Source organism: Delphinapterus leucas, chromosome 3 (assembly GCF_059928025.1).
Source record: "Delphinapterus leucas isolate spDelLeu-1000000601 "Yukka" chromosome 3, BTC_Dleu_Yukka2, whole genome shotgun sequence".
Taxonomy (NCBI): Eukaryota; Metazoa; Chordata; class Mammalia; order Artiodactyla; family Monodontidae; genus Delphinapterus; species Delphinapterus leucas.
The window spans coordinates 153,359,976-153,387,474 of record NC_143131.1 but is presented as its reverse complement, the minus strand read 5'-3'; the positions used below and the strand labels follow the sequence as shown (position 1 = coordinate 153,387,474).

At 38.8% G+C, this 27,499-nt stretch overlaps 1 long non-coding RNA gene and 1 pseudogene across 2 annotated transcripts in view; both read left to right on the top strand.

The window, feature by feature from the left end:
* The window catches only part of LOC149749792 (uncharacterized), a 72,221-nt gene that overhangs the window by 18,982 nt on the left and 25,740 nt on the right, over positions 1 to 27,499 (top strand). The gene's annotated exons all lie outside the window — the stretch shown is intronic.
* LOC149749793 (calmodulin pseudogene) lies at positions 3,778 to 20,564 on the top strand (annotated as a pseudogene).

Genomic DNA, 27,499 nt, shown 5'->3' with positions numbered 1-27,499 from the left:
AGAGTAATCTTGGTTGTAGGTTCTTCCCTTTCATCACTTTAAGTATATCATGTCATTCCCTTGTGGCTTGTAGAGTTTCTGATGAGAAATCAGATGTTCACCTTATGGGAGTTCCCTTGTATGTTATTTGTTGTTTTTCCCTTGTTGCTTTCAGTAAGTTTTCTATGTCTTTAATTTTTGCCAATTTGATTACTGTGTGTCTCAGCGTGTTTCTCCTTGGGTTTATCCTGTATGGGACTCTCTGCTCTTCCTGGACTTGGGTGGCTATTTCCTTTCCTATGTTAGGGAAGTGTTCGACTATAATCTCTTCAAATATTTTCTCGGGTCCTTTCTGTCTCTCTTCTCCTTCTGGGACCCCTATAATGCGAGTGTTGTTGCGTTTAATGTTGTCCCAGAGGTATCTTAGGCTGTCTTCATTTCTTTTCATTCTTTTTTCTTTATTCTGTTCCGCAGCAGTGAATTCCACCATTCGGTCTTCCAGGTCACTTATCCATTCTTCTGCCTCGGTTATTCTGCTATTGATTCCTTCTAGTGTAGTTTGCATTTCAGTTATTGTATTGTTCATCTCTGTTTGTTTGTTCTTTAATTCTTTTAGGTTTTTGTTAAACATTTCTTGCATCTTCTCAATCTTTGCCTCCATTTTCTTTCCAAGGTCCTGGATCATCTTCACTATCATTATTCTGAATTCTTTTTGTGGAAGGTTGCCTATCTCTACTTCATTTAGTTTTTTTTTCTGGGGTTTTAACTTGTTCCTTCATCTGTTACATAGCCCTCTGCCTTTTCATCTTGTCTCTCTTTCTGTGAATGTGGTTTTTTTCCCATAGGCTGCAGGATTGTAGTTCTTGCTTCTGCTGTGTGCCCTCTGGTGGGTGAGGCTATCTGAGTGGCTTGTGCTAGTTTCCTGATGGGAGGGACTGGTGGTGGGTAGAGCTGGCTGTTGCTCTGGTGGGCAGAGCTCAGTAAAACTTTAATCTGCTTTTCTGCTGATGGGTGTGGCTGGGTTCCCTCCCTGTTGGTTGTTTGGCCTGAGGCAACCCAACACTGGAGCCCACCTGGACTCTTTGGTGGGGCTAATGGCGGACTCTGGGAGGGCTCACGCCAAGGAGTACTTCTGCTGCCAGTGTCCTTCTCCTCACGGTGAGCCGCAGCCACCCCATGCCTCTGCAGGAGAGCCCCCAACACTAGCAGGTAGGTCTGGTTCAGTCTCCTCTGGGGTCACTGCTCCTTCCCCTGGGTCCCGATGTACACACTACTTTGTGTGTGCCCTCCAGGAGTGGAGCCTCTGTTTCCCCCAGTCCTGTCGAAGTCCTCTAATCAAATCCCGCTAGCCTTCAAAATCTGATTCTCTAGGAATTTCTCCTCCCATTGCTGGACCCCCAGGTTGGGAAGCCTGACATGGGGCTCAGAACCTTCACTCCATTGGGTGGACTTTTGTGGTATAGTTCCCCAGTTTGTGAGTCATCCACCCATCAGTTATGGGATTTGATTTTATTGTGATTGCACCCCTCCTACCATCTCATTGTGGTTTCTCCTTTATCTGTGGTAGTGGCGTATCCTTTTTGGTCAGTTCCAGTATCTTCCTGTTGACGATTGTTCAGCAATTAGTTGTGATTCTGGTGTTCTGGCAAGAGGGAGTCCTGATCCCTTACTTGAAACACCTATCTTTCCAAAGATTATGACAAGAAGAAGGTTCAAATAAATAATAACGTTTCTTCACTTTAATGATAACTTAGAAACTCCACTTCCTTTTGCACCACCCTGGTCTCACAGCTCCCGCCCCTGCTCCTCGGACCAGGTCCCCTATTTATTTTTTTAATACTCAAAACTTATAAAAGTAGTAGAATCTAATATTTATTGTTATCTTTTACTGTTTGTGCTTTTTAAGTGTGGTCTTTGGTGACCACATAGTATTCCTTAACGAGAATGCACCATATGTGTTTAACAGCGTCCCCATTTTGGGACAGTAGGAAAGTTTCCATTTTTAGCCACGTACGTGTAATACGGCCTTGGGGGTGGAGCTTTGCCTGTATGTTTGGAATCACTGCCATACTGTTGGCTCTGAGGGATGGAAGGCTCTCCTGTAGATACTCCAAAACTCTGCACCTGTGTGCCTTGCCGCAGCAGTGTGTCGGTCCCTCTTCACCAGCAACTCTCTGACCATCCATTACAGTTGAGAGTAGCCATCTTTCAAGAGAATGGAAACTGTCTCATCCCCCTTCATACACTACTTGGACCTTCTTCTTGTGCTCATGAGGCACTTTTGAGAACTTGACTCTCTCTTGATCCCTTCAAGGGGATCCAGTATGTGTGGTGGCATTTCTGACCTCTGAGAGGGAAACAGCTGTATTTGAAAATATGAAGTTAGTAGATGAGCAAGATGCTCTTTGGGAAAGAAGAAGAACGAATGTTTTCTTTGAGAAGTTGAGCAGTCACTGTAACGTACAGTAGACGATTCATGTCTCTGTGTAAATTGAATTGTGATTATCTTTCCCATACACTCAAAGCCTTATTTATTTTGAGTACATTATATAGATGCTGCTATCCACAGGATGCAGAGAGGATCCTATGTAATGTGTCAGCCTCGACACTGCAATAGAAAGAACTCATTTGCTTACCATGTTATACGTACTGGTCTGCATTTCCCCAGGCTGTGAATTACTCCCTTCCAGGGAATTTCTGCCTTGGAAGGATCATTAACTCTTTGAGGGTACCAGCAAACCAGGTAGCAGATTCACCTTTTGTGAACTAAAATTCTAAATCCAGAAAAGACGATGAGAGTTCTGAAGTCCATCTCCCTATCTTTGTAAGAGGATCATCTCAGTAAGGAATGATTAAGGTTGTGATTTTTAAGGAGGCATTCCTAGATTCAATTCCTTCCTCCATAAGGCTTAAAATTCCTCTATGCCTCAGTTTTCTCATAGGTAAATAATATCTACCATATAGTTTATTATGAGGATTAAATGATAAATAGAACTTAGATACTAATAAGAACTCAATAGGGAATTCCCTGGCAGTCCAGTGGTTAGGACTCTGTGCTTCTACTGCAAGGGCCACAGGTTCAATCCCTGGTCTGGGAACTAAGATCCCGCATGCTGTGTGGTGTGGCCAAAAAAAAAAAAAAAAAACAAAAAAACCCCGCAAACTCAATAAAAGCTAGCTATCATATTATTAGTCTTATTATTATTGTCATTATTAATTTGATGAGCTTCAGAAAAATTTGTGCACCTTTCTTCATGCCGTTGAGACCTGGCTGTCCCTTTAAGACCTGCTACTCTGAAATAATAACCAACCCCAAGTAAACCTAGTCAGTGGAGAAGAATTACGGCCATTTTCTTTCCTTTTTTTTTTAACTTTAAAAAAAGAGCATTACAGATAACCCCAGTTATACAGATTTTTTCTTGTGTCATTCCATTTAAGCTCTTAGGAGCACAAAGTTTTAGGTCTCTAGTCTCTTAAAGTAGTAAATTGTTTAAGCAAGAAAATACTGCATTGATAGGATCCTGATTAGCTTATTGGCATTTGGCTTTGTGGATGCAAATGCTGAGCGAAGATTTAGGATGCAAAGATTTAGGAAAGCGGTGTTTAAGACCAGCTCTGCCTCTTAGCGTTGCGACTGTGGACTACTCAGTGCCTCTCCTTTGCAGATTCTTATCCAAGTTATGGGACTTGGTAATCTCTGAGATACCTAGAAGAGCTAATATCCTGTGATTGATTCAGAAAGGAATCATGCTTTAAAGAATGGGGAATGAATTCTGCTCCCAGTTCCTCAGGTAAACTATTACTATGGTATAATAAATTGTTGGGAAAATTATTCTAATTTTCCTTGCCATTGGATAGATACAGCCATTGAAGCATTTCAGGTGAGAATAGCTTGTCTGGACAGCACCACAAAACCACTGCTGGGCTGGATTAAGTTCCTGACATAACAAGCTGATATAAAAGGTTATCAGAAGTGAGTTAGCCACACAGAGAATTGGCAGGTGTAGCCACTATCAGCAAAGCTTTGTTTGTCAACAGTGTTCCTAAGGGAATCACCTTCTCAGCAATGCCACTGTCCCTGCAAAGTCATTCTCTCTGTAGCTTTGAGAAACTCACTTCTTGGTACAGCCAAACCCTTTTCTATTCAATGTGTCTGCCATCTTTTGAGAAGAGCTTCCACCATAACGTGTCATGTTCATTTCTGTGACTTCATAGTATTGGCACTTTCTGGGTCTTGAAACAAACACAGTGTCAGCAAACTCATTTCTTCATCCAGGAGGAAAGGGCCAAGTTGTTGTTGCCCAGTTGTTGCTGGTGGACAGAGGCTCTGTTTCCAGGTTTTCAGGGTCCTGGTATACCTGTGTTTACCTTGGAAACTAAGACATGCTGGGGTTTTCTGTTTTTATTTTTGTTTTTAATCAGGGGTATAGTTGCTTTACAATGTTGTGCTAGCTCCTGCGGCACAGTGAAGTGAACCCGCCATATGTATACACATATTCCCCTCCCTTTTGGATTTCCCTCCCATCCAGGTCACCACAGAGCACCAAGTAGAGTTCCCCTTGCTATACAGCACATCCTCACTAGTTTTCTATTTCATGCTGGCTTTATCTCAGAAATCACTCTTATCCCTGCACCTCTTGGTTCACCTGTGAGTGAAGACTAGAAACTTCTCTTTTTATCTGACCTCTTGTTTAAAGAAGAAGAGTATTTTGATGTTCTGTTGACACACTGATTACGGTGGAGTAGTGTCTGCCTCAGCAATTAGGGTTTAGTCAGCACTTAGGGCAGAAACCATGTATAGTAAAAAAATGCCTTTAGAAATCCGTTAAGTTTGACATAAAGTGCAGCGTAAGTAGATTTGTGTACAATTCTATGAAGTAAAATACGTATATGAAAAATGCATATCTTCAAACTAGAACCACACTGCACACACTGCAAGCTGATTACTCTGAGAGAGGTTCCAGGGACCGACATACCTTGTAGGCACAGTTAATTTGTGTCTCCCTGTTCACTACCCTCCTGGTTATATTTAGTGCATGGAAGGGCAGGCAGACTCACTCAGGCTACTTAAATTCTTGTTTCTCTCCTTCTCTCTTTATCTCCCTAGATGTGTACAATTAGAATATTATAAGCTAAATACCCAAATGATGAGGCTCCTCTATAGCTAGGGTTAGCTCTGTATTCATAGAGGGGAAAGATGATTTAAAAGATGTTTCAGTAATAGGCTGCTGCAGAGAATCAGTTTAAATTACTTTTTTTTTTTTTTGCGGTACTAGGGCCTCTCACTGTTGTGGCCTGTCCCGTTGTGGAGCAGAGGCTCCGGATGCGCAAGCTCAGCGGCCACGGCTCACGGGCCCAGCCGCTCCGCGGCATGTGGGATCTTCCCTGACCAGGGCACGAACCCGTGTCCCCTGCATCAGCAGGCGGACTCTCAACCACTGAGCCACCAGGGAAGCCCTAAATTACTTTTTGATGCATCAAAGAGCACTTATTGAGCACCTATGTTACGGACTCAGTGTTTTGTGTGCTCCCTCGAAATGCATATATTGAAACCCTAACCCCCAGTGTGATTGTTGGAGGGCCTTTGGGATGTAGTTAGGTTTAGGGTGATGCCCTCATGATGAGATTCGTGTCCTCATAAGAAGAAGAGACAGGAGAGTCAATTCCCTCCCCACAAGCACACATGGAGGAAAGGCTATGTACGCACAAGCTGGAAGGAGGCCCTCTGTAGCCAGGAATCAGCTCTCACCAGACACTGAATCTGCTGGCACTTTGATCTTGGACTTCCCAGCCTTCAGAACTGTGAGAAATAAATGTCTGTTGTTTAAGACACCTGGCCTGTGGCATTTTGTTATGGCAGGCTGAGCTGACTAAAACAACTTACTGTCCTCTTGATCTAGATTTTTTAAGCCAGGGAAAGAATGCTGTTGCCTGCATGTGAATGTAAACGTGATACATAATAGAGATGACATTACAGATCACTGAAGAAAAAAATGGACTGGTAAATAACTAACCTGGAAGTACTATGTTATCCATATAGAAAAGAAAAATCTATACCATTCAAATATAAAAAAAATCTGTTGCATTTAGGTTAAATACCTAATTATGTAAATAAAATATTAAAATTTTAAAAATAAAATGTAAGATGATTTCTTATAAACTTAAAATAAGAATGAGGTTGTTTAATGAAATATAAAATTCAAACCTTGAATAAAAGAGTTGACACATTGATCCACATAAAAATATCCTGTTCAATAAAAATCACTATAAACAGCCAAGTCACAAACTGGGAGTAGATGTTTGCAACACATGTAAACAATGTAGGATCAATATTTCATATTTATAAAGAATTTCTATAAATTAGCAGGACAGTAACTAATAGGAAAATGGACAAATGAGGATCGAAGCAGGCAATTTCTAGAAGGGACCATACTGGACTGATGGATAAAGAATTGATAAGATGTTCAACTTCACTAGAAATTGGTGAAATATATGAGAAACAAGGAGATCCAGGAAATCGGTAAAATATTTTAAATTCTTACAATACCAAATGTTGGTAAGGGTGTTTAGAAAGCGACATTTTTAGACCCTGTTGTCTTTTGCATAGCTTGATAAGCCTAATTTGCAGAACAATTGTGTAGTAGCTAGTAAGTAAAATTGTACCCATTTTTAACCTAGCAGTTCTGTTACTAGCTGTGATTTTAGAAAAACTCCCTAGTATGTGAGCAGGGAAACATATACAGGCTTAATTATGGAGTCATTTGCATTAAAACATTAAATACAGTACATAATGTTTATTACAAGGTCTTTCTTTTACTTGTTTTCTCATGTATTTATTTATTCAGTTTACATGGTCTATACATAAAATCACTTTAAAACCTCTAAATTATCTCATGTCCATTAAATGGAAACAGTAATGCTAGGCCTGTTTAAATTACAAGAAAAAATCACTCTATACCAACAAAGTGTTTTAAAAAACCAAGGTCAAAGGAAGTAGTCTTGGGGGAGAGGCATTCCTGAGCTGGTGGCTGGATCCCAGGAGCTGCTGGGTGAAAGAAAGAAAAAGATGCTTTCAGACAGGAGTGGTTTGATTAGAGCCCAGTGACACAGCTAAAGGGAATTAATCATAATTACATGTCTCAACATAGTAAATCTCAAATGCAGTGTCAAGAGACAAAAAAAAAAGCATATGCCATGGCAAAAAGACAAAAAGACTAACAGCATTTATCGGGTGTTATTCTATGTTGAGCATATTGTAAATACAGTTTATATAAAGTTTAAAGTAACGGAAAATATTGCAAATATTGTTTAGGGAGAAATATTTTGTAAAAGAATAATATGGACAGTAATGATAATCACCAAAGTCATTAGAGGGAGTGCCTGGGAAAGGGCTGGTGGGGGAGGATGTGGGAGATTGAGCAGCAGTTCACAGAAAGCTTTAGCTATATCTCTATATCTGTGAAGACCTAGTCCATTAAAAACAAAAAGTTTTGAGACAAATTTGGCAAACTGAATCTGTGGTGTGGTGAATATATGAATATACATTACTTTTTCCCCTAGGTAAGTTTTAGTCTATTTGAAATATTCTAAATGTTTAGAAATTTTAAAATTGCCCTTGCAGTTATTTTTGCAATGTGTTTAACTTAGCAGCTTTGTGAAATGTATGGCGACACAGGGTAAATTGCCCTATACTTAATATCTCCAGTGGTAACAAGGCATGATTTAGAAATTTCACCCAGAATTCACCTCTGTAAACTCTGCAGTAACGAAGTAGTTAAGTTCAGGACTTCTATATTGATCAGGATTGCTTTGAATATAATTCAAAGATTAGTGCTAGAGGAATACACACCTGTGGGAAGGCAGAGTGAACTAAGAGGACTCAGATCATCTATGGATTCACTGCATATTTACATTTTTATATGTTTACAGTGGAAAAAAGTTAAGTTGCACAATGAAAGCATTAAGAAATATGCTTAAAACTTCCTGCTCAACAAAAAATGCTATAAACAAATTTAGTCAACTCACACACTGATTTTAAAATCATTAAATCTGAAGACATTGCCTCCATTTTCTTGAGTTTAGTTAGGACACTTCTGGCTGCTTAATATGAATTTTCAGATTTAAATTGGAGTAAAGAGAATGAATGAAGAATATGTATAAAAATTTATAGGTATCTTTAAAATTTTTTCTATTAGTTTTCTTTGGTTACATTTAGATATCATGCCAAAAAAAAAGCAAGTACTAAGAATGGAAAACAAAGATTTTTCAGCTGAGAGGATTTATGACTTTATTATCAAATATGTAGTCAGTCATTCAAGCAACAGTTAGTTATTGAGTATCTGCTCTGTGCCAGGTACAGTTCGAAGTGCTGAGGAAGGAGCAGAGAACAAAGTAAGTGAGAAACCCCTGCCCTCATTTTATTTATGCTCGAAGGAGGAAGGGGTAGAACTTACTTTCTCATCGTCTAGTGCCCATATACAAGGAAACCTACTAAATGGTAATTGAGAATCTTTGTGGTTTTGGGAAGGAAAGGGGTGGGGGAAGTGCAGTGAATGGGATTTCTTGGATAACCGTAATTACAGAAGGAAAACACGCACTGGCTTCTCCTATTATATAAATGAGAACGTTTATAGTAATTTTCTGAGAATGGCATTCTCAAATGTTTTAAGTGCAGAAGAAGAATAAATGGTCGAGTCTGCTTTTCAGCTGTGCTATGACTGCCTGTTTTACTCTTTTTCCTTCCCAACTCTACTGAGCTTATTACTTAATTGATGGGTTTTTCGTTTTCTTTTTTTTTCCCTGAAGAGTAAATCATTGTCTTTATTCAGTAAGGAGTTCAAGTGAAATGTAAAGTCCTCTTTTATTCAACTAACTCTTTACTTTCTTGTTAAGACCTCCTGTGTGTGTCAGGCACGGTCCCAGGCTCTGTGTGTTCAGAAATGCACAGCTCCTCCTCCAGGGGGTCTGTGGTCTAACAGGCCAAATGCCAGTGCCAGTTGTCGTGCAGCATGGCAGGTGATCTTAAGGAGGGATACACATAGTTCTGAGTGAGCAGTCCTGCCTGAGGTTCAGAAGCTGTGTAGCTGGAAGATTTTTTTCATTGTTGGGGCTTCAAAAATGAGTGATGGTTTGCCAGATGTGAAGTGTGAGGTGGACTTCCCAGCAACTTCACAACCCCATGACTCCCGTCAGTCACTCAGTGCATTCATTGCCTCAACGTGCCATAGCTTCTGTATGTCATTCATTCGGTCATTCATTTATCCGTTGATTTATGCCATCAAATTTAGTATATGTATTATACTCCTTTTGTGGGCCATTTGCTAAGCAGTAGTGAAATGTGTAAGAAAGATGCTGCATTTACCTTCATTTTATATGTCAACACCAATGGCTAGAGTTATTGGCACGTAGGCATTCTAATCCAAAGATTTTTCAATTCAAACTATTGGGTTGGCCCGAAAGTTCCTTCGGGTTTTTTGTAACATCCACGGAAAAACCCGAAGGAACTTTTGGCCAACCCAGTGTGTGAGTTATTATAGTCAGATGGGTAACATGACTTGGTTTTGAATAGAAGTACTTAGTTATATTCTACAGTGGACAAGAGCATTTAGAGGTTATATAATGCATCTGATCATAGTATCGAACCTGATCAGAAAAACAAAGAAAACAGAATTCTTCTGGAGCTTGCTTTATATACTTGTTTCCACACAATCCAAATAATTCCCATTCACTACAATTCTGGGAGAACATAAGAGCACACAGCAATTTTAGGTAGGTTATCTTGTCGGTTCTGACAGCGTCCCTATGGATCATGAATATAGACTCCATGACTTTTCCAGAAACATAGGAATAGTATGTGGTAGAACTCTAACTTGATTGTAGTGTTCACTTCACCATGCCCATGAGAGAACTCTGAAATTCCTAGATGCCTCTCATACTTCTTTTTCTTCTGATATATCTTTTTATAGTTTTAAAGTAACGTTTTTTTCCTTACATAGCTTTCCTTTAACAAGAAGGCAAATATTTTCTTTTTTTTTTTAAGTAAAATAAGTAAAACAGTGGGGTAATGTAGCTACCAATATAAAAATGTTTACATTTCTAAAATATGGTAGATTTAGGGAACTGTGAACATAGCCATTTGTGTGTGTGTGTGTGTGTGTGTATAGAAATATAGCTTCAATAAATTAGATTTCGTCACAAATACAAAATTATATTTTTTAACATATTGATATTTCACTTCATCATATGATATAACCACGTGCTGAAAATGAAGATGAATTTGGAATTTCAAAGACACACGCAAAAGTATAATCCATCAATGGTCCTCATTCTTCTTGGTGAATCCTTCCCTTTTAGGATATTTCCTTTCACTGAAATGACTGGACATAAGGCATGTCAATGCAAAACATAAGTGAAGAATTTAGAGAAGCTAAATTTTACCAGGGGAATAGATGGGAAGTAGAGATTAAGGAAGCAGGGAGCCATTGAAAAATGTTGGGTGGAATTGAGAGGGGCTTAAAGTAGCTTAAGGGAGATGGGCTTTCAAGAGAGCTCCGAAGTCGGACGAGTGGAAACAAGAAAGTGATAGAGAGCTATAAGGAAGGGTCAGCAACTGTTTAGTAACTGTGCGCCTCTGCAAGACCCCAGTGCCTGGTGTTGTGGACTCAGTGGAGTTCTCAAGATTCTTGAGGTCTGGAAAAACATGTTCTCGTCAGATGAGAAGAAAAGATCTAAAAAAGATAAAGCAAGTCTGAGAGGTGGAGTAGAAATTGAAATTTAGGACTATTGTTGTCAGTGGCACACTATGAGCAACTTTTAAAAGCCTTGTTAGGGTAAAAATGCACTTTTTGGCTTTTTAAGAAAGCATACTATGAAGAAAGAAATAATTGATCATATACTCAGAGCTAAGCATAACTATTGGCTTGCTGTCCCTCCCATAACAACCAAAAATTGAGGGGAAGGGAGAGCAAAGATGCTGATCTTGTGAGCTTCAGATTGCCACAGCAGCCAGCAAACAACGATTGGACCGTAGATCAGTATTTCAAGCAAACAGTCTTGACTGTTTTACCAGCATAATCCCAGGATCTTCACTTTAAGCCAATGTTCTTTGCCCTAAGAGAGCGTCACGCAAAGCATTTGTTTCTTTGTGAGTGAAGAACAATTAATTTAGTTCAACTCACTTCGTTGAGCATGTACTATGTGAAAAAACCATTCCTAGTCCATAAATCGTAGTTCTCCATGACCATAACCACTGGAGGCTGCTGTTTCAGCATACCAACAGAGGCAGAGAATCTCTAGAAGCAAAACAATCTAGGCCAAAACAAATTAGTAAAGGATGTCTGAGGGTAAGTGGTTTTTTTTAATTGATATAAAATTTATATCCAGTGAAATGCACAGTTGAGTACTCTCTTCTACATGATTTTTTTTCTACCTTGAATTCTGTGAAACCAGTTTGCCCTGGTCTTTCTCCTACACCTTTGGCTATTCCACCCCTCTCTCATCATAGTTACCTATCGCTTCACTAAATGTTGATATTCCAATGTCTGACTTCTTCTCTTCTCAGGTTACATATTCTCTTTATACTGTGTTGCTTTCAATAACCTCATCAGCATCACATCTACAAATCTAGACCCTATTTCCCATCTGCTCCATTCGTATATATCCAGCAAGCAATGGGACCTCTTTGCTTAGTGGTCCCATAAGAACTTTAAATTTGTCATGTGCAAGAATGAACTTATTGCCTCTCACTACAAACATGCTTTTAATTATGTTTTCATTATTAGCACTAATGAAAACATACTATTCAAAACAATTCAAGCAATCGAGCACTTTTGTGTGATAAGGGATGTGTCAAACATTATAAACCAGGTAACCCTCTTTTGGGAGAACTGATAGTTTAGCCATTTATTCACACCAAACCTGGCCATCATTCTGGAACTTTCCTCCTTCCTCATTGCACCCACCCAGAATCCCCCCAAAATTTCACCTCCCCCTCATCATCGTGGTCCTTGCTTCTTTCTCTGGAACCTCTCAAATCTGTTTCTTTGTCCTTGTCAAAAATCTTTCTACTTTCTTTCCAGACTTCCACACAGGGAGTATTGTTACAACAGATTCAGACTCTGTTCCTTAGGCATAGAGGTAATGGAGGGATGAATTCTGATTGGAGATTTACTCATCAACCATGTATTGAGTTTCTGTTAGGCATAAAATAAGTCTATTAAAGTAGCAGAACAGAATTAGTCCGAGTGGAACAAGCGAGCTGAGTGCTTGAGTAGTCGAGTCCCGGAGACCGGTAACGCTTGCAGCATGGCTGACCAGCTGACTGAAGAGCAGATTGCAGAATTCAAAGAAGCTTTCTCACTATTTGACAAGGATGGTGATGGAACTATAACAACAAAGGAGTTGGGAACTGTAATGAGGTCTGTTGGGCAGAATCCCACAGAAGCAGTTACAGGACATGATTAATGAGGTGGATGCTGATGGTAACGGCACAATTGACTTCCCGGAATTTCTGACAATGATGGCAAGAAAAATGAAGGACACAGACAGTGAAGAAGAACTTAGAGAAGCATTCCTTGTGTTTGATGAGGATGGTAATGGCTATATTAGTGCAGCAGAGCTCCGCCATGTGATGACAAACCTTGGAGAGAAGTTAACAGATGAAGAGGTTGATGAAATGTCAGGGAAGCAGATATTGACGGTGATGGCCAAGTAAACTAAGAAGAGTTTGTACAGATGACAGCAAAGTGAACACATTGTACAGAACGTGTTAAATTTCTTGTACAAAATTGTTTATTTGACTTTTCTTTGTTTGTAACTTATCTGTAAAAGGCTTCCCCATATTGTCAAAAAATATGCGTGTATAGTAATTAGGACTTCATTCCTCCATGTTTTCTTCCCTTATCTTACTGTCATTGTCCTGAAACCTTATTTTAGAAAAATTGATCAAGTAACATGCTGCATGTGGCTTACTCTGGATATATCTAATAAGCCCTTCTGCACATCTAAACTTAGATGGAGTTGGTCAAATGAGGGAACATCTGGGTTATGCCTTTTTTTTTAAGTAGTTTTCTTTAGGAACTGTCAGCATGTTGTTGTTGAAGCGTGGAGTTGTAACTCTGCATGGACTGTGGACAGTCAACAATATGTACTTAAAAGTTGCACTATTGCAAAACGGGTGTTTTATCCAGGTACTCGTACACTATTTTTTTGTACTGCTGGTCCTGTACCGGAAACATTTTCTTTTATTGTTACTTGCTTTTTAAACTTTGTTTTAGCCACTTAAAGAAAATCTGCTTTTGGCACAATTTGCCTCAAATCCATTCCAAGTTGTATATTGCTTTATTATCTTCATGGTGCTATGTCCCTCTGTAAATCATCTAGTTTATTATCTGGTTTCCTACTTTATAGTCTTTCTCCACTCTCGTATGTAAGCTTGCTAAGGACAGGGGTGTGTTCTAACTTGTTCATTACTCCATCCTTATTGTGTAGATACAGTGGTAAACACACAGTAGGTGCTCAGGAAATATTTGTTGCATGTTAACAAGTAATCTTCCCTCCAGCCTTAAATGAGAGTTTTTGACTGGCGCAGTGATTCATATTCACCTCTGCGGATTTGTATAATACCATTATGAAATGTTGCTGGGTGTATTATCTGCCTCATAGTGATATAAGGATGTTATAAGGATTAAATGAGATAATGTATATGAAAGTTACTTTGTTAGAGAAACAAAAACTTATAATAGTATTTATGATCACTCTCCTGATTTCACAGATGAGCAGATGAGAAACCTGGAGCCCCAGTGGGTACATAATCACCCAAGGGCATAGATATCAGCTCTTACATCTTCTGCCAACCATCACAAAGATGCTTTTACATATTTTTTTCCCCTTTATGCTGAATGTCCCTCACTGAAAGGTCATAAGGATGACAAAGATGTTTCTGAAAATTAGAAAGGGAGGAGTAAAGCCACTTTTTGTTGAGAAAGAGCGTGCAGATCAGTAAAAACAGCCACAGGGAATATAGGAATGAAAAATTCAGGGTAGAATTTGGCCTACTGGCCCAGATGGGAATAAACTAGTTGCGATGTTTAATGTGAAGCTATAGAAAAGTTAATAGGTTTGTGAACAAATGTTCCAAACTCTCAGCTCAGAGTATGATTTCCCAATTCAAGAAACTTTTCTACCCTGAGGGTAACAAGTTTTACTCAGCTTTTGTGCAAAGAAACTGCCACTATTTCATATTTTCTTTTCTTTTTCTGTTTCCTTAATAAAAGTATTCAGTATTACTTGGTGGAGTTCTGCCCTATTGTTTGATATCATGACACTTTCTTCCAGGCAGTGCGGTGTCCTGTCATTGGGAGCCATTGGTGCTAACCAGAATGGTGTACAGTACCAGGGAGTATGCTAGTATATTGAGTTATATCCCATATTCTTATGTAATTCACAAACCAGCCCTTGAAAAGAACTCAATTTCGGACCTGTGTGATGTCATTTGTGGTATACTTAAGCCACACTTTATTTTTAATTTGATATATGCTCATTAAAAAACATTATCTTACTTGCTTTAGGGTCACACAACTAGTAAGTGAAGGAACCAGTCTTCCAAACTCCATTATTTGCATTTTTAAAAATTGTTTAGCATTTATATGAAGGCAAAAATTAACCTTCCAGCTCTGTTATCAATTTCTGTATCCCAGTGGATATACCAATGTCCTCTGAAGTTGCATAGCTCTGATTTGTCATGAGGTGGCAATGTGACAACACCTTGAATTGGATCTATGATGAATTCCCCCACCTTGGTGAATTTCTGAGGGAGCTGTCCAGAGCTGAGTTTGCTATGGAATGGCCACTGAGTGAGGAGGCATGAGAACAGACTTCTAGGGCTTGAATATTTGATTTTATGCACATCCAGTCTTAGCTTCTAGCTGAAGAATCCTAATGTGGAACCCTAGGAGAATTTGCTTTCTGGATTTCAAATACAAAAGTTCAAAGCGGTCAGGTTCTATTTAAAAAGCCCACATGCAAAAGTAAGTGAAGTACCTTGAAATTGCCAGTGAAGAGGTCATCCTGAAATCTACAGAGTAAAAAAATGAGTTTTAGAGGAGGAAAATATGTTTTCAAATAAGGGAATGTATATTATAGCTTTTCAAATTCCATTCATTCAGAGAAAGTGAATAAACAGGGATAAAAGACCTTGAACAAGACTCTTTTTCATGTCTATTTAAATAAGAACTTTATTCAATTTGTGGTACTATTAAATAGGAATACAATATTAAATAGCTTAAAACTTATAGTGGTATTTCTTATATCCAAATATGTGAAAAGAATTTTATATAATTTATTATGGCTCATTCTGAGGTGGCTCTGAAATTATGAATTGTGAACACTGTCTAATACTTTTCCCTAAAATATTAATAAATTTATACTTATGTATTCTTAAAACTTCAAATATTATATTAAAATAATGTTCATATTATCATTTAAAGATCTAGAATGTAATTTCCCAGTCTTGATTTTAATTCGATTATATGAAAGCTGAAAATATAAGATTGTAACACTTTTTCTTAGATTGTGGTTATTTTTTAAAAAGTCATTCACCTGTTGAATCATTCAGTAGATATATAGTGGCACATTCCAAGCTGTGGTCACGTGGTTCCAGCCTCCATTAGACTTATAGTCTAGTGCAGGAAAGGTTAAGTAAACTGAAGCTTAAAATGCACGATAATAAGTGCTATGATGGGGTTGGTACAGCGTATTATAATCACACACTGCAGGATCCTCTTATTTGAATTTGGTGGGGGGGCTGGTCAGAGAGAGTTCCCAGGGAAAGTGATATGGAAGGTGATACCTGAAGTATTAGTAGAATTCAGCCAAGCAAAGAGATGGAGAAGAATCTTTCAGTCACAGTGAGCATAATATGTGAAAGTATGGAGACAAAAGAGGATGTGGTGTTCTTCGAAGAGAAGTTAAATTTAACTAAAAGTTAGAATTCTTAAAAGATAAAACAGGGACTGGGGATAATAAATAAGACTGAGGCAGTAAGCTGAGGTTGTACCATGGAAGCATGAACATCCTTCTAAGAGCATTGGGATTCTGTAGTAAGGTTTTAAATAAGGAAGCTGCCTGGTCAGGTTCACATTTTAGAAAAGTCATTTCAGTGTAAAGAAAAGATCACGGTTAGGTGAGAGCCTAAGTCTAGAGGCTGAGGGACTCTTTTGGAATCTGCTACAGTGGTTCCAGATGATACATGATGCTGGCCTCAACTAGAATAGCACTAAGTGTTGATGGAGAGAAGTAGCTGGAATCATCATTTTTTAGAAGATTAAATTGAGAGAGCTTCACAGCTGTTTGGAAGTAGAGGAGGGTGAGAATATGAGGTCAGGGAAGCTAATTAGATTTCTGGAATCTGCAGCAGTGGTGGCTGGTTCCACTTCCAAAGATAGAAAACACAGAAGTTTGCAAGTGAAGGTAGTGAGATCATTTGGGGGCATAGAAAGTTTTATGTTTCTGTAGGACTCTAAATGAAATGGCTAGCAGAAATTTGGGCCTGTGGATTTTGAAGCTCAGGAATGAGATGTGACCTAGAGATATAAAGTTTAGAACTTTTATCAGGTGGATGGTAATTGAGCATTTAGGAATGGATGATATTACCCAAGGAAGATGTTGAAGAGATTCTCAAACTTTGGGGTCAGATGAATTACCCAGGAGGTGTGATAAAATTCAGAATCCTGGGCACCAACTCCAGAGTCTTACTGAGTAGTTATAGGATGTAGCTCACAAATCTACACGCTTGACAAATAGAGTTCCATGATTTTGATGCAGATGATCCTCTGACCCCACTTTCAAGTAAAAGGAAAAGTGGATCTTGCATAGGAGCCTAAGTAGTATCAGCACATAAAAGATGGACAGAGGAGGAGGAACCCGGAAAGAAGGCTGGTGAAGAAGTAACCATAGGTGTGGAAGGAAAATTAAAAGTATAAAATATCACTAATTACATGGAAAGAGAATCAGTATAAGAGAAGGAATCATCGACAGGGCCAGAAGTGTTGAGACAGGAAGTAAAGATAAAGGCTGGAATACACCTACTACATGTAACAAAAAGGAGGTCATAACAAAGTTGGCAAGAATAGTTTCAGTAGAATAATGTGGGCTGAAGCCAGATTGCAGTGGGTTGAGGGTTGAATATGATATGAGGATGAAGAGACATGAAGCAGAGACAAAATCTTTTACAAGTAGTTAGAAGGGATGGAGGAGGTTGCTACAGCAGGATATGGGTAGGGGTGAATGTTTTAGGAAGGAAACAGCGTGAGTCAAAGTCTTATCTCACCCTTGGCCTGCTCTTATCTCTAATTTTTTTGGAGCTTTTCGTCTTATCAACTTATGAATGGATATATTATACAATTCAGCAATAAAAAGAATGGGTTGTGTGTTAAGTTTATGTCGAAATTTCTAAGAAACTACCAAATACTTTTCCACAGAGCTGTTCTGTTTTACATTTGGATATTGGGGAGCAAATTAAGGTGCTGCTTTGTGTTTTGTGCATTATGGTTATGCCCAAAAATACTGAAATATGCCTGAATATTAGCCTGACCCCTAGTGGTGGTCCACATCCATGGGGCTAAACGTGGAACTGAGTTTTTTCTACGCTTTCCATCACATGAGCTGCCACTCCACCTCCATCGTTTCTTGCAAACACATAACAGTAGAGAGATGGTGTAAATATGCCCAAACAAATTTAGATGGTGTACTGCGGGGTCCAGTGGGGCAGAAGGAGGGAAGTCCTTACACCCTGCTACCTGCTTGAGATCAATACCTGCTGTCCTAGCTTCAGCATCACCACCATCCGGGGGACTTTGAGAAAAATACTGAACTTCATTTAAGCTCAATTTCCTCATATTTACAACGACGATTATAGTAATACCTACCTTAGAGTGATTAAGTGAGGTTAAATGAGATTGTGTATGTAAAGCGCCTAACACAGTTCAGCCCAGAGTTGACATTCACGAAAGAGCAGGTGTTCATATTTCATAATGATAAAAACAATCAATAATGTAGTCAAATCCTACAATGAAATTTTATTAATGATATTTTTTTTTCTGGTTCTCATTTGCTTGCATTCCATGTTAATGTTCTCTATTTCAATTGGAACCTCTTTAAATTTAGGACCGGGTTTTATTTGATAAAGATAAAAGCCACAACCATACCAACAATAACATCCTCTATTATTTTAGAGTAACTATATATCAAGACATTGCTAAAATATTTCTTATGTAAAATTTAATGCTGAAACAGTTTTATGAGGTAGGCAAAGATCTCAGATGGTCTATGTTAAAGATTTTCATCTGTATCTTTTTCACCCAGACCCCACATCTTGACTCCTTGATGTGCTGGCCCTGCCAGTGGCAATGATAATATCAGTTACAGATGGTTGATACAAGAAATACAAAGAGTATGTACAAAGTATTGATATTGATACTGATATTGATAAAGCTAGCTTTCTTCTCTTTGAGCTTTTCCATTCTAGAAAGCTAGCTCTCACCGAGAAAAAAAGCTACCTCTTATTTAACCCTTGAGAAACAAAAACAGAATGAATAAAAATCTATTTGCTTCTTTTATTACCCCAACGATACTAGGGCTGACTGTTGTTATTTTTAATTATTATGTTTCCAGGTATTTTTCCCCCGCACTCAACCGACTGATTAATAACCACATAATTTCTCTTTAACAATGACTTCTTCAGCTTATGTCAGAACAAATAATGAACATCCAGAACTATAAAGGACAAACCAGAACATTAATCCTTATGTCCCTTATTCATTGGCCAACAAACTTACTAGGCCTCTTACTGAACTCATTTGCGCCCCTACGCAACTTTCAATAACCTTAGGCACAGTGGTCCCTTTATGAGAAGGCACTGTGATCACTGGCTTCTGCCATAAAGCAAAAGCATCTGTAGGCCGCTTTCTATCACCCGGGGCACCAATCCCTCTTATCCCTATGCTAGTAATTATTGAAACTATTAGCTTATTTATCCAACCAATAGCCCTAGCCCTATGACTAACAGACAGTATCACAGACGGTCACCTGTTAATTCACCTAATCAGAGGAGCATCCCTTTCCCTATTAAGCATGAATCCTCCCACAGCCCTCATTATATTTATTAGTCTTGTTCTTCTCACTTTTCTCGAATATGCAGTAGCCCTTATTCAAGCTTACGTGCTCACCCTGTGAATGAGCCTCTACCTACACAATGACACCTAATGACTCACCAAACCCATGCGTATCATGTAGTAAATCCTCGTCCCTGACCTCTTACAGGAGCCCTCTTAGCCCTTCTCTTAGCATCCCATCTAGTCATATGATTCCATTTTAACTCAACTTTTTTATTATCCTCGGGCTGATTAACTAGTATGTTAACAATATGTCAATGATGATGAGACATCACCAGGGAAAGCACTTTTCAAGGCCATCACACACCAGTTTCATTCAAAAAGGATGTTGGTATGGCATAATTCTGTTTATTATTTCAGAGGTTCTCTTTTTTATAGGCTTCTTCTGAGGTTTTCATCACTCAAGTCTTGCCCTTACACTTGAACTAGGTGGTTGCTAACCACCAAAAGGCATTCACCCCCTAAATCCATTAGAAGTACCACTTTTCAACACCTGTCTTACTGGCCTCTGGAGTACCTATTACCCAAGCTCACGACAGCTTGACAGAAGGAAATTGTAAGCATATTCCTCAAGCTCTTTTGATTACAATCTCCCTAGTTTACTTTACACTACTGCAAGCCTCAGAATATTATGAAACAGCTTTTACAATCTCAGATGGAGTACACAGGTCAACAGTCTTCATAACCAAAGGTTTCCATGGCCTACACGTGATCATTGGCTCTACTTTTCCTCATTGTCTGCTGCCTGTGCCAACTACAGTTTCAAATCATTTCAGATTTGAAGCCACTGCCTGATACACTTTGTAGACATAGTATGGCTGTTTCTATACATCCCCATTTATTGATGAGGGTCTATTCTGTTTTTTCTTTTATTGGGGTAGAGTTGTTTTACAATGTTGTGTTAGTTTCTACCGTACAGTGAAATGGAGTTGAGGGTGTGTTCTTTTAGTATCAATTAGTTGTCTTCCAGTCAATTAGTACAATCTGAAAAGAATAATAAAGCTTATAGCATTAACCACAAACATAGTACTAGCTTCACTACTTGTACTTAGCGAATTCTGACTTCCCCTACTAAAGACAGATACAGAAGAATCAAGTCCTTACAAACGCGGATTTGACCCCATAGGATTTTCCATAAAGATTTTCCTGGTAGCCGTTACATTTCTCCCCTTGATCGAGAGAAATTGCCCCCCTTCGGCCCCTGCCCTGAGCAGTCCAAACTAGCAACCTAAAAACAATACTCATCATAGCACTAATCCTGATCTCACTACTAGCAGTAAGTATAGCCTGTGAGTGAACTCAAAAGGGATCAGAATGACACAAATATGATAATTAGTTTAAATGAAAACAAATGATTTTGTCTCGTTAAACTATGATTAAACTCATAATTACTGAGTATCTTTTGCCTATATAAATATTATTCCAGCATTCACAGTTTCCCTTATAGGGCTATTAATTTATTGATCTCACTTAATATCTTCTCTGCTATGTCAGGAAGAAATAATATTATCATTATTCATTATAGCAACCCTAATAATTCTAAATGTCCATTTCACTCTAGCTAGCATAATACTTGTCATCTGACTAATATTCATAACCTGAAAAGCTGCGCTAGGTTACCCCTGCTAGGAATATTATCAAACACCTATGGCACTGATTGCATCGAAATACAAACCTTCTCCAGTGTTAAAATTACTGTTCTAACTATTATATTCATGCCACTAACACGTTTATCGAAAAGCAATATAATTTGAATTCACACCACAACCTACAGCATACTAATTAGTTTTGTTAGTCTTTACCTTTCTAACAGCAGCCTTAACTTTAATCTTCTCTGACCCTCTGTCAGCACCTTTACCAACTCGAACGGCATGACTCTTACCACTAACACTCAGAGCTAGGCAATTCCAGCTACCTAAAGAATCACTGGCTTGGGAAAAAAGCAAACAAACTGTCTATTACTATATTAATCATAGTACATATATTCTTAATCTTAACATTCAAGGCCATGGAAATGATTCCATTCTACAGCTGATTTGAAGCAACACAAGTCCCAACATTAGTTATTATTACTTGATGAGGAAACCAAACAGAACGGCTTAATGCAGGACTCTACTTTTTTATTTTACTCACTAGTGGCATCCCTTCCACTTCTAGTTGCACTAATGTCTATCCAAAATACTACAGGCTCGCTAAACTTTTTAACAATGCAGTACTGAGCCCAAACAATATCTAACTTTTGATCCCATATTTTCACACGATTAGTGTGTAAAGTGGCTTTTATAGTAAAAATACCCCTTTATGGGTTACACCTATGATGCCAAAAATGCACGTAGAAGCCCTTATCGCCTGATCTATGATTCTTGCAGCCCTACAACGCAAACATGGTGGCTACGAATCACAATAATCCTGAAACCCCTAGCAAAGTATGTAGGGTACCCATTCCTTATATTGTCCTTCTAAGGAGTAATTATAATGAGCTCAATCTGCTTGCACGAAACAGACTTAAACTAGCTCATCACATGCGCCTCCGTTAAGCACGTGTCACTTGTCATAGTAGCTCTTCTTACCCAAACACCTTCAAGTTCCATAGGAACTAGGGCCCTAATAATCACCCACAGCCTCACATCGTCTATATTATTTTGCCTGGCAAATTCAAATTATCAGCGTGTTCATAGCTGAAACATAATTTTAGTCCGTGGTCTACAAACATTTCTTCCACTAATGGCAACATGATGACTACTAGTAAATCTTACAGACCTAGCCCTGCCCCCAACAATCAACTTAATCAGAGAACTATTTGTAGTAATATCTTTCTTCTAGTCCAATATCACTATTATCCTCACAGGGGCTAAGACAGTATTACCGCCCTATACACTCTCTCTGTATTAATCATAACACAACGAGGTAAATATATGTATCATACCAACAATATCAAACCACCATTTACATGAGAAAACACCCTCATAACTCTTGACCTATTACCCCTTCTGCTCCTATAACTCAACCCAAAATTATTTGGGGACCTAGGTACTGTAATAGAGTTTAACAAAAACATTAGGCTGTGAAGTAAAAGAAGCTTAAATCTCCTTTTTACTGAAAAGCTTAGCCTTTTCTCGGGTGAGCCTCCTCACTCTGGAAAGCTAGCTCTTACCCAAAGCCAGCTACCGCTTATTTACCCCTGAGAAACAAAAACAGAATGAGCGAAAATCTGTTTGCCTCTTTCATTTCCGCAAAGATAATAGGGCGCCTGTTGTTATTTTATTTTATTTTTTAAAATTAATTAATTTAGCTATTTATCTTTGGCTGCGTTGGGTCTGAGTTGCTGCACGCAGGCTTTCTCTAGTTGTGGCGAGCCAGGGTTACTCTTCGTTGTGGTGCGTGGGCTTCTCATTGCGGTGGCTTCTCTTGTTGTGGAGCACGGGCTTCAGGCTTGTGGGCTTCAGTAGTTGTGGCTCGCGGGCTCTAGAGCGCAGGCTCAGTAGTTGTGGTGTACGGGCTTAGTTGCTCTGCGACATGTGGGATCTTCCCGGACCAGGGCTCGAACCCCTGTCCCCTGCATTGGCAGGTGGATTCTTAACCACTGCACCACCAGGGAAGTCTTGTTATTGTTTTAATTATTCTGTTTCTGAGCATTTTATTCACATCCAACCAACTCAGCTACCTCCTCAATGAGGAGAAATGTGGGCATCTGTGACCTCCTCAGACTCAGTATCTCACGAGCGTTTGTTACTCTGGAGAAGAGACGACACAACACCAGGAATGGCCAGTACCTGATGATTATTCCAATCAGCCATTTGGCAATTTAAGATAGTTGCATTCTTTTTCCCACCCCACCCTAAGCACATTTATTTCCTTTTTTTTTCACTGTAATAGCTGAGTTTCACCCTAAAATAGTCAAAGGATTCTATTCACATTTTGTCCTTGTAGATTAATGATAGTGTTAAGACACACAGTTCCTTCATGGAAAGTAAGAAAGCGTCTTCTTGGCCACATGTGATTAGCACCATCCAGACTTCTGCCTCACATGCCTGGTGAGGCGTGCATTCTCTTCAGTATCCAGTTGTTTTTCAAGAGAGATGTGTAAATTAAAGTAGTGACAACGATGTTAACATATGTGTTAGGCAACAAAATAGATGGCGCTGATGCAGATGGTGTTACAAGTTGTATTTTCAACTTGGGTCTGCATTTGGAAAATATTTCTACTATTTCCTTCCTTCAATGTCATCAATTTTAATGGCTTCTATTCCATCTAATTTTTAAGCTGTAAATATATTCTAGTATTTGAAAAGGAAATCAAAACGATCCTTTGTAACAGAGGCTGAACCTAGTTTGTTTTCTCAGCAAAATTAGTCTTCAGTTTATATGTATCTAAATGCTGGATTATGAGTTCCCAAATCCGTAATTTACCCTAGAATTCTTCAGTTAATAAAAACCGATGTGAGAATAAGTTTGTCTCATATGATTATTAAAAAACCTCTGAGCAAGCATTTAAATATTAGGAGATTTCATATAAAAAATCTTCCTTTGGGCTTCTCTGACAAATCAATGGTTTCGAAATGCTTTCAGAGACCTGAGTAGGGCCTGGACAAGTCATACGCACTAACACTCTCCTATCAGCCTGAGAGCCCCTGGACAGTTTTGACTTTTGCTTAATATCAATGGATATTTAGTCTACTGAAATATTTTAATCCATCTTTCCCTGTAGAAATTTGAACCTAAATTTAAAGGGGCTTTTCTAATGCAGTTCAAGCCAACAGGTATAATTCATTTTAAAGGTAATTTTTAGGACTAGCTTCAAAGTGTCTAGGCAAACATTTATTTAATTTCCTATGTTTCTGTAGAAATGATAATACCTAACAAATATTACTTACTCTTTGTCACATGCTGTGGTTTACATATCTCATATTTTAATTCTTACAACAAGCCGTAAGGTAGGTGCTAAATGCTATTATTAGTTTAACAAGGACAACCTGAACCTTCAAGAGGTATGTACATTGCCCAAGGTCGCAAAGCTTGCAAGAGGTTGAGCTGGGAAAATCTTTTCTCTAAAATTCATGTTCTTAACCACTCACTGTCTTACTCTGACATATATGTTCTAAACTAGTTTCAAATGTATCTTTAAAAAATAATTTAAATATGGATACTTTAAAACACATAAATATATAAATAGGGATATTTATATAAAGAAACATTTATCCTCGTTCTGAAGTAAAGGCTCCAGATACTCTCTGCTCCCTATGCCCCCTTTTAGGTCACAAAGGGACCTCTTTTTATGCATTGTCCACCAAAGGGGTCAGGGTTTGAATTCTCCCCTAGTCTTTTCCTTTTTTCCCTGTTGTAAATGAATTACGTATATGCCCTGAAGTAATTAGCAAAGACGCTGTTGTTCAGGTGAATTTTAAAATAATTAATCTGACCTAATACCTGTCAAGAATAATTAGGAGAAAATATGTCCTCCCTGAGCAGCTCTTTCAAGCTAAGATGCTAAAGCACGATGTCTCCTGTGTGTGCACTGCATGTGCACTGCGTGTGCACTGTGCTAAAAGTGAGAGGGCTAAAAGTGAGAGTAAATCTTAATGGTTTTAGAGGAAATGCTAAAATGATACCTCTTCAATTGCCACCTGGGCATCAGCTCTTCAGTTTCTATATCTGAATAAAAACAAGAAGCTGAACTAACGACAGGGATTCTGACATGAGTGATATCAGTGACTCCTTAAGACATTGTGGTTTGCAATTAAAACTTAAAAACTAATCCCTCCTCTTCCAAAAGGCTTTTGAATGAAGTCACATGCCCCATTTCACAGCCTGTTAATTTTCTTATCATAAGAGCTATTCAACTGTCTTCTAACCCTCTCTCCCATCCCCTACCTGTCCTTTTTTAAATGTTTAGCATCCTTAGTAATCTAATTAACTGGTGAAATTTCTCATGTAATAACCAAGTCCTAAGCAGTATGTTTCGAGAAAGATATTTTAGGAAAAATCAATAAGCAAGCTTTACCCACAGATGCAGTTTGTCAAGAAGGGGAGATAATCTCTGGCTGCAATGACGGCAGGTTTGAATATGATGACATTTGCTGTCCATGATTGTCTGGAGCCCTAAGCACTGCTCTGTCATTGTACAGCAACCTCTCTGCATGCCCTCTAACCTTGCCTTCTAATATATTAAGGGGCTTGTGGAAGAGGAGAACACTGGAGAACTTATATCTCACATCGCCACGCAGTTCAGAGTTAATAATTTCCTTATTAAACCTATGAACCCTTCACGTTTTGTAGTCCTGCCTGCCCAACCCCCTTCTAAGTTAGTTTCTAGGCAAACCAATAAACATGGAATTACATTAAGCTCCTTATTTCAAGGCTGCAGTTCAGGATTTTGCTGCATATTTGTTGGCTCATTTATGGAGACTGCAGCATAATATTCATTAATTCTGTTTAATCTCCAGTACTTCAGTGATTTGATTCTCAACCACATTACCTATGCCAGTTTGTCCATGTTTAAACCACCCCAGTGCTGTGATGCTGTTCTATATGTTGATTACCCAAAGGTTCTGTGAGCTCTAGTCTGGAATCACAGAGGCAGATTATCCACCATTTCCAGTTCTTGGTGATCACTCAGCGCTTGAAGGTAACCTATTAGAAAATTTAAAATGTCAGCATCTGTCTTGAATGGCCAACATATCTGTAGCTGACTTTTAATAAGAAAGAATGTGCAGTTTAGGAATAGTCTGAAAAGGTAATAAGCATTTGCAAAAAGAAGGACATTGTTTGCTTTGACAAATTAAGGTTTTGATGTGAAAAAGAGCTTCTTGGAAATATCCCTTTATTGATATGAATCAAGGAATTGAGGTTTTAATTTCAAACTTACCCAGCACTATGTGAGAATGAATATTAATCTTCCAGCAGAACTGTTCTCTGTTTTGAATGTTGAATGTTTTGAGACATTCTCTAAAACACTCTTGCAAGTACTCTCTCGCTCTCTCTTTCTCTTTCTCTTTGTGTGTGTGTATGTGTGTGTGTGTACATCTACGTCTTCACAACCAAACAAAAACATAAATTAAATGTTTACTCTCTAGTTTCATAACATAAAGTAATCACTGATATTGGTCACACTGAAGGGTGGCTTGGAAAGGAGAGAAGTGAAGTCCTTTCAAATGCCGATTCAATATCTTTCCTTCACCTGCTTTCTGGTGGGGAAGGGTGTATAAGGCTGGGTGAAAAAAGTCAATTGAGTAGTTTTTGCAGGCTCAACCAAACTGTAATAGTTAATAATAGTTTTACTGGCAGGGTCTGGAACGGTGGTGCTCCTGTGTGTCGCTGGTGATGGAGGCTCTGCCAGGATTTCTCATTGTGCCCCCATCACTAGTGACACAGGAGCACCACTGTTTCAGACCCTGCCAGTAAAGCTACTATCCGTCACTGAGAATTTGCGTGCATCTGTTCTTTTTTTTTTTTTTTTGCGTGCATCTGTTCTAACAGCTAGTATTACTTTTCACTTCTAAAAGTACCGTGAGCCCTGTGATAGGATAACTTGAATCAGTAGAACCACAGAACACTCTTCACTGCCCGCTGTGTGCCACATAGTACTGCAGATTCCAAGGATTCTACAGTCATTAAAACAAGAAAGGGCCCTACCTCCATTCAGTTGTTAAAGTAGCAGGGAAAACAGACAAAAACTATTGCAATGAGTCTATTAGTTATGCACATGTAAAGAAAGGCAAAATAGAAATTCAATGGCTATGGAACACACAGTAAGATCTAAATTACTCTAGCAATGATGAATTATATTTTTTTATTTATTAATGCTTATTTCCAAATGTTAGTTTGTACAAACATAAATCTGGATTTCATGTTACACCGAGGGAACTGTGTACAGAGTAGGCTAGTAGACTCAGTAGGTTAAACTGTTTCTTTCTTTTATATATATATAAATATATATATGTATATTTATGTATTTATGTATGTATGTGTGGCTGCGTTGGGTCTTCCTTGCTACGCGCAGGCTTTCTCTAGTTGCAGCGAGCAGGGGCTACTCTTCATTGCGGTGTGCGTGCTTCTCATTGCGGTGGCTTCTCTTGTTGTGCAGCACGGGCTCTAGGTGCACGGGCTTCAGTAGTTGTGGCTCACGGGCTCTAGGGCGCAGGCTCGGTAGTTGTGGTGCATGGGCTTAGTTGCTCCGCGGCATGTGGGATCTTCCTGGACCAGGGATGGAACCCATGTCCCCTGCATTAGCAGGCAGATTCTTAACTGCTATGCCACCAGGGAAGTCCCTAAACTGTTTCTTAAAATAGGTGTGTGTTTTTTTTTTTCCTTTGAGCTATCAGGGTATTTAGAAAACATTTCACCTAATCCTT